We start from the raw sequence: 8,563 nt of genomic DNA, 5'->3' as shown, positions 1-8,563 counted from the left end.
CATTTTGCTGCGATTTTCGATCTCCTTGTTCAAAGCACCTCTCACAAAACTGCTTTGGGGGATTGTTCCTTGGTATGTGACTCCTCCAATGGTCCAATTAGTTTTTATTCTAGTGCTTTATTCATTGCATATTTTTGCTGCTTAGGTGACCATGTTCTTGAGCTTGCATGTCAATTTTATGTGGTTCCAAGTAGTTTTGATGTATGATATAGGCTCTAGGCACTTGTAGGAGTAGTTGCTATCAATTTTGTTGAGTTTGGTTTACTTTTATTTGAAGTTACTAAAAAATTCAGAAATTTTTCAGACGAAGAAATATGTTTAGGAAAATGTACCAAGGTGGTTCTCCAAGGAAACAAGGACCCAGGCTTGCAATGTGTGATGTTGATGATGAGCCACCAAGGGACACTCCAGTGCGGCCTTGTGAATGGCCTTCAGAGGACTTCATGGATCGAGCAGGAATTAAGGAAGAATTTAACGCATATTTGCGTAATGCTGATCTTGTGAGCTTCGAGGCAGAAAAATGCCGTCAGTATCACTATCTCACTAGTTCCTTTGTGAGGAGGTTTGAATTTTTATCTTCATGTAATTATCAAACTGTCATGTTTGATCTTTATGAAAACTAGTTGACCCGTTGCGTCAAATGGCGCAGAGACCTGCTGAAGACATGTTGTCGATGAAAATAGTTTCATGCTGCGAGAACCTTCAACTAAATCATACTATTTTTTAAACATGTTTATTACGTTGTTAAATAATAGTCTGGGAAAAGGGGAGCTTTGCATAACATGAATATGGGCACTATGATGAGAGTAAAGTTGGCATGGTTGTATTTTTTTTAGCAAGTTTGAAAACATGGTTATCATGATGAGAAACCTGGCCATGCATATTTTCCTGCAAAAAAAAGGGAAAAGGATAAGAAACCTAAGGGAAAAACATGGTTTAGTTGATTTTGTTACGCCAAATGGCGCAGAGACCTGCTGATTCTATGTTAGCGATGAAAAGAAATACATGGTTCAGTTGATTTTGTTACGGGCAAACACACATGACAACAAATTTAATCTCTCTTAGTTGCAAACTTCACAAAAATCATAGAGTGGACACTAAATTAGCAGAGGCACGCTAAAGCCATGTCCGTGATGAAAAACAATTGCATGGTTTGATCCCCTTTAATAGGAAACACGATGGATTGTTATGCACAATGAGATGAATGGACACATTTTAACTTGATAGTATAGAGTCTCATTTAAAAAAATGTCTGGGCAAGCACGTGTGATAATAAATGAAATATACTTTAGCCCCATAAATGGTGTGTTGCTGTGTACAATGAGATGATATATACACATTCTTATTTGGTTGTATAAAGTCTAAGATGGTACAGAGACCCGTTGAATCCATGTGGACATTGAAAATAAAATCCGTAGTTTGTTGGTTTAGTTGTGGGCAAGCACATATGGCAACAATTGTAATCTCCTTCAAGAAATAAAACGGTGGCTTCTATCTACAATGAGACGTATATGCACATTTTAATTTGGTAGCAGAGTTGCACCCGAAACAAAATCCATGATTTAGTTGGCTTATTAGTTGTGGGAAGGCATATATTGAGCAAAATTAATTTCCTTTAATAGAATAAAAAATGGTGGCTTGTCGTCCCGATGATAAAAGACCACAGTGGGCAAGTACATATTATAATAAACATAATCTCCTTTAGTCGAAAAAATGGTGTCTTGTACACATTCTAATTTGGTGGTGTGAAGTCCCATTCAAAACCTCTGGCAGATTTACACATCGTCACAGTAATGTGACTTGATTAGTCTGTGTTGATTGATAATCTATGTTGTTTTAGGCTTCCACCACGGCTGAGCATGAGGGGAGCTCGCATGCAGTGGTGGAGCTACACTGTCAAAGGTGGGCGTGCCAGTACAAAGGAATCCACTATTTTTCTCTCACAGCTCAGCCTACTCTCAATCCTCCACTTCATTTGCTACCGGCGGGACGCCGTGGCCTCTTTTTGTAACACGTAGCACCGCTAGTGCTCGCATGGATGATCCCGTGAACATTAGCTCTGATGAAAGTGTGGACAGCAGCTCCGCTGAAGCCGTGGACACGATCTCTGATGAACATGTGGACACCAGCTATGATGAAGGCGTGGACACCAGCTCTGATAAAGGTGTTTTCAGCAATGCTAGACATCAGTTACGCACAGGAAGATAAATGTATCTACAACCACAAACAATGCACATGTAGAAAAGGAGAGCAAACCTTGAGGAGCAGAAACGAGATGCAGGTCTAGGAACAGAGCATTTCGTCTAACCTGCAAAACAAACACAGACAAAAAGGCAAGAACACAGGAACAACTATGCAAACATAAAGCACATCTATCTATCAGCGCATTAAAACATGTCTGAATGGCCATCCAATACATACAGAACAACAGGACAACATCACAATAATACCTTTAATCTAAGAGAATAATACTAAAGAAATGATTTGAAGGAGAATAGAGCTATAAAGTTTTTATTAATCGATGAGTAGCCTGGTTCTCTTCCCAATAATAAATATGCAGAAACTGAGGAAGATGGTCACCGATCAATTTGATATGCTATGCTTTCTGCCAAACTAAGAGATACAACCAGCCAATATATTTTTAGCTCCATTACACGAATCTGATTGTAAGCTAATCCATCATCAGCACACAAGGGAACAGCCCATGGTATATGCACACAGGGGGAGCAGCATACGCAAAACGCAACACTCATAAGAAATACAAAGAAAGAAGCTAAGGAGCAGTGCATTACCAGAAGGAAGAAGCACAACCAGGGCAGCAAGAGAAGAAAAAATGGTTGGATCACTGCGTAGCAGAGTAGGCTATAGATAATCAACAACCTGTGAACTGAGAGTAAATTCATAACATAGTGTTCCAAACGAGCTTCAGACAACAAAATTTACATTTTGAAAAGAAGAAACAATTTTACCTTTGCTAGGCTAAACAAAAAAGGAAGATCGTGATAATATTAGAACATCTAACTAACAGTGCCTTAATGTCTCCGAGCTCATGACACGATCTGTAGTGAGAAGGATCAACAATTTTCAGTTTGTTGACACATTAGAAAACTACATGGGAGTTGCACAACTCCAGCGCTAACTGAACAACAAATGTCAGTGTGCAAGCTTTAGCATATCCAGGTAAAGTTCTCAATGAACAGAGTTTGTGATGGACGATTCTTCAGTGAATTGCAAAATCAAGAATTCAAGGTGCAGTTCATCAGAGAACATAAGCAATAGCATTCCTTTTTGCATAAATAAAAAAAGAGGATCGAAACAATTAACAGAAGAAAGAACCACCTTTTGGTTGGCAAGCCTCCCCTTTCAGGGAATCCACCCTTGTTATGCAAGCCTTGTGGCATCTGTAACCCTGAAACCACACATAAACTCACCATCAGAAAACCGAACTTTCAAGCTTCCTAACATCCAGCAAAAGAATCAATCATGCAATCAAGATATGTAGGTAAACAAAAGAAAGAAAGCTTTTCACTACAAATCTCATCTAACTTTGTCATATTCTCTACTCTCCCTCATGTAGTCATGTTTATAGCATCAAAATTTGAGAACTATACCTTGGGCATAAAAAGGGCAGAATATAGTTCATGCATTATTGCATCAGCTTTAAGGTACGTCAATCAAACAAATCCCAAGCGTACGAATTGAACAAACTACTGACAGAAAACTGGAAGAACAAAGTAACATAAAAACACTTTGATTAAAAAATGTAGACCTACTGTAATCGGCACTCAAACGGTGCAAATATAAAATGATGCCAGCCACTGATTATTCATGAACCCAACCCATACAGATGACTAAAGTGCAGAAAACTGAGTGTCCAAACATGCAGAATTATTTGTTTGACCAACAACTCCCCTATTTCAGTTTATTTTGAGGCCATACCAGGTTCAGAATAATAGCAATGCTAGACAAGACGATAATGAGCTTCTGACCATGTTGTCGAGCAGCAAGTAGTCGGAGAAGGCGTGGTGGCCGCACTCGTGGGCGATCACCCAGATGTCGTTCATGACGCAGCCCTGCACGACCCAGTAGAGCGGACAGGCGCCCAGCTGTTGCATGCTCGGGAGTGCTGGGATCCAGACCAACGCGGCGTACAGGAGGGACGCGATGATGACAAGGTCATAGACCACATAGGAGAAGGACCTGATCACCGAGCACTGGAAGCGTGAGGCGGGATTGCCTTCTTGATCTGGGCCAGCGTGAATGCCGGCTTGTCCGTCGGCGCACGCTGGAAGATCTCACCGGCGCTAGCGCGGCCGAGCAGCTCCTGCTTCTCCCGCTCCTTCTCCATCATTCTGCCGCCGGCAGCCATGATGTCGCTGACAACAACAAAAAGCACTGGTGATCAGATAGTGTGGATGAAGGTATATATATAGTATATCATTCAAGAACGAACATATATTCTGCGTTGTGTGTGTATCTGTTTGTCAAATGAGGCTAAGCTAAACTTCAGTTCAGGTTCAGTCAAGTTTTAGACCCAATAAAAAAACGATAGGTTGGACTGGACCGGCTTTCATTCATGACAACACATGTCATTCAATAAGTTGTACTTGGATAGTTAACTGATTGCCAAGCTAAGTAAAAAAGAACTGAAACTGTAACTGATTGCCAAGCTAAGTAAAAAAGATCTGAAACTGTAATTCAAGACTTTTGATTTGAAATTCAACAAAAATGCAACTGATTCAACGCTGTAGGTCATATGTGTCACCAATGTAAAGAAGAGCTTGCAATCCGAGCCAATATAAAAGACATGCGTCATCCATAATGTTGCAAAACAAAAATCCTAAATTGGCTAGAAAATTCAGACTAAAAAGATCAACAAGTACAGAGAAAGGACTGATTTTGACAAGAAAAACTACTACTACAAGCTGCAAGAAAAACTACTACTACAATTTAATAATTGCACTATAAAAAGAGCTTATGTTTCACAGTAAAAACTACTGCTACAATATGTAGATCTTTAGCAACGCTTCCACCTCACATTTTATGCTTCCACAAATACCAGGGAAGCCATTTGATGCACCCATCTGCAGAAGCCCTGTAGCGTCCGCTTCATTTGGTACAAGGAGATATCTCTCTTAAAAGATCTTAATGACAACCTTCACAAATTTCTTCAAAACTTTTATGACCATACTCTCTGCAACTGCAATCTACGCTTATCAAATGTCTTGAGCATTTAAATTTAAAGTGGCAAAAAAGCAAAACACACCCTAAATCATCACGCATAAACTGGTTTGAATTATGGATGTGCCAAATAAGAGGTTTAGCTAAACACATTACTACAACACAGTAGTTCTAAAATTATTACACATGGAGTAAGCATGCTAACCTCTCCATCCTACATTCCAGGTATTTCTTCAAGAACATCCGACATTCAGGCTGAGCTCCTATTAATTTCAGGCAGGCAAGATAGTACTTCTTCTCCTGTTTGAACCTGCAAAAATGATTGTATGCATCCTAAGTGTATACAACATGATCTCTGAACACAATTTTATTCAAAGCATATGAAAAAATACTAATTGGACTAAGTGCTACAATCATCTTCTAAACCTAATCAAGGGAAACAACATGGAGCAAAAATCTCCAAATAACACACGGCCAAAGAGAAGCTATTTTTATGTAGTGTTGTACAAGTTCAGAGAGAGAGAGAGAGAAGCTCACCTCGGTGTGTGACATCAGATGCAATCGCTGACATGTGCGCAACCACCAAAGCTGCGACCGTAGTCTTGACCGCCCACACTCATCGGCTCGCCATCACCTCGCATCGACCGAGCCACCGCCTGGACCCCGGGATCTCCTCTTCCTCCTGCAGATCCGTGCCTGCTGTTTGCAGCACGAAGGGCGAGCCTCCTGGAGAGGCTGTGGCGGCCGCGAGGACGTGGGATGGAGACAGACGGCGTGTCGTAAGGGAGGACAAGGAAGAAAGGGAGGGGAACCGCAGGAGGATGGGGAGCTGGCCGTGGGACAAGACGAGCGAGGACGGGATTGGGTGCGGCGCACGCGGAGAAGATTTGGGCAGGGGCGGCGCGGATCTGGTGGATGGAGTAGCCCTCATCGCCCACCTCCCCTGTCCATTCATCCCGCCACCGAGCTCACAGGGGCGGCGAGGCTCCTGGGGGAGGCCGTGGCGAGGCAAGGAGGAGGGATGGAGGAGGCGGGAGAGGCTGTGGGGATCGAGGGGAAAGGGGGCTAGGGTTTGGGTGGTGGCTGGTGCGGGAGTGGGACGAGGCGAGGATGGATTGGCTGCCGGATGCGCGGTGCGGGGTGCGGATTGGCCAAAACCTCATGCACGCGGCCACCGTCAACCCAGCCAACAAGCGCGCGAGACGAGCCCACTCGTCATTGACCGGTCAAAACAACTGCGAGGTGAAAATCGTGTTTGACCATGAGGTGGAGATCTGACGGCCTAGACACGCCAGAAAACCAGATCCGACGGCTGACGAAGACCAATCGAGGGAGCCTTCTGGGAACGAGTTGGCTAGCCTCTGTATAGTTTTAAATTCTTACACTATAGATTTAGAGGACTTTTCCACGATGGGGTAGTGCTAGTGAACCTCGCAAATCTGAATTTAGAGATTTTCTTGATAGTATAGTTATGGGGGAATCTAGAGATATAGCACAAGCTACCATAGGGAGCATTCATTTTCCTGTTATACATTATTTTGCTCTCTTCATAGGTAGATGCATTAACGGTAAAGATGAAGCATGTCATATGTGTGTCCCTAACCTCAGTATTCTTAGGAGTGCTGTGTTAGGAGATACATTATTTAGGAGCCATTGTTGCACGTAGGTTGCATCTTAATAGATTTAATGGAGATTTCTTTGGTGAAATTTATGCAACCCGCATAGCTAATTTTCTTGGTATAACCATACGTGAGGATAATATTGAGTAGCCTCCTGCTTATTTGGATTATGAGGCTATGGTTCGTCATCATTTTGTTGAGAGGAATGATCAGTTCCTCCAGTATCGATTAATCTTTGACAGACGACGCACCTATCACGTCGCTCTCCCTGCTTCTACTTTCTTTGACTTTCAGGCAAAGGGAGATATTTTATAACCAGAGAGGAGGCCGAAGAGTATAAGAGGAGGGCTGAGATAGCTCGCCTCCAAGCTGCAGCCCACGATGCAATGACTGCTGCAACTCAGTACGACCCCAACTGCAACTTTGGATATCCGCCAGGCCATCCGTGGCATTAGACCAACTTAGGCCAAAAGCCTAAGTTTGGGGGAGTACGTATTTCTCACCGGCATTACATTCATGTTCACACACTCGTTGCTAGATGTCGGTGCTCATACTTTTTCACTGTATTATCCATGCTAGTTTATTTTCTTTTTATTGCTTTCTTCTTGTGTGTTTAATAAACATTAAGAAAAACAAAAAAATTAGTTGTAGGTTTTAGCTAGTTTTAATTTCCATGCTTGTAATAGTAATTAAAAAGAAAATTCAAAAAGATTTCTTGTTCTTCTTTTGCTTGTTGGGAGCTTTCCCGTGTATATAGTTATATTTCTTTTCTTTTCTTTGGGGGTCGATAGGAGAAGACCTTAATTAAATTGTTGAAGTGGCTCTTATATGCATTATTGTTGATCTGACAAAAGAGCCCATATTCCCATATTGCCTTGTCTTCTCCTGTTTATTGAATGCTTGCAGATTCCAGCTTAGTCCAATGCACGTGCACTATTATTATTATCACATCGTTCGGTCGTGCAAGTGAAAGGCAATTATGACGATATATGATGGACTGACTGAGATAAGAAAAGCTGGTATGAACTCGACCTCTCTTGTGTTTTGTAAATATGATTAGTTCATCGTTCCTGATTCAGCCTATTATGAATAAACATGTTTGCAATGACAACTAGAGATCATAGTTTCTTATGCCATGCTTGATTAGCTAGAGCTTATAATGGTTTACCTTGCGTGCCAACATGCTATAAAATGGTTGTGATGTGGTATGATAGGGTGGTATCCTCTCTGAATGATTTAAGTGACTTGACTTGGCACATGTTCACGCATGTAGTTGAAACAAAATCAACATAGCCTTCACGATATTTATGTTCATGGTGGATTATATCCTACTCATGCTTGCATTCGGTGTTGATTAATTTTAATGCATGTTCATGACTGTTGTCGCTCTCTAGCTGGTCGCTTCCCAATCTTTTGCTAGCCTTCACTTGTACTAAGCGGGAATACTGCTTGTGCATCCAATTCCATAAACCCCAAAGTTATGCCATATGAGTCCACCATACCTACCTATATAAGGTATCTACCTGTCATTCCAAGTAAATTTGTATGTGCCAACCTCTAAACCTTCAAATATTCATTCTGTTTTATATGCTCGAATAGCTCATGTATCAACTAGGTTTGTCCGTATCTTCCATGTTAGGCGGGTTATTCTCAAGAGGAGCGGACTCCGCTCCTCACTCACGAGAACATAGCTGGTCACCGGGATGCCCAGTCCCATGCTCAAATCAAATCAAAATAATTGCAAACAAAACTCCCCCAGGACT

The 8,563-nt window shown here is 41.9% G+C and overlaps 1 long non-coding RNA gene across 14 annotated transcripts; it reads right to left on the bottom strand.

The window, feature by feature from the left end:
* Nucleotides 1–1,680: 1,680 nt before the first annotated feature.
* LOC125509906 lies at nt 1,681–6,327 on the bottom strand. Of its 14 annotated transcripts, none has more exons than XR_007284337.1 (6): nt 5,719–6,323; nt 5,387–5,491; nt 3,940–4,376; nt 3,340–3,409; nt 2,257–3,059; nt 1,681–2,155 (listed from the first exon to the last, which is right to left on the bottom strand). It is a non-coding gene; the product is annotated as an uncharacterized LOC125509906 (long non-coding RNA). The 14 variants fall into 14 exon arrangements; XR_007284333.1 differs by having other exon boundaries at nt 3,990–4,376; XR_007284338.1 differs by adding an exon at nt 5,039–5,207 and having other exon boundaries at nt 2,257–4,376; nt 5,719–6,327.
* Nucleotides 6,328–8,563: the final 2,236 nt, after the last annotated feature.

This window comes from Triticum urartu, chromosome 1, assembly GCF_003073215.2.
Source record: "Triticum urartu cultivar G1812 chromosome 1, Tu2.1, whole genome shotgun sequence".
Lineage (NCBI taxonomy): Eukaryota > Viridiplantae > Streptophyta > Magnoliopsida > Poales > Poaceae > Triticum > Triticum urartu.
Note: the sequence above shows the minus strand (reverse complement) of the source record. Positions and strands in the feature narration are given on the sequence as shown.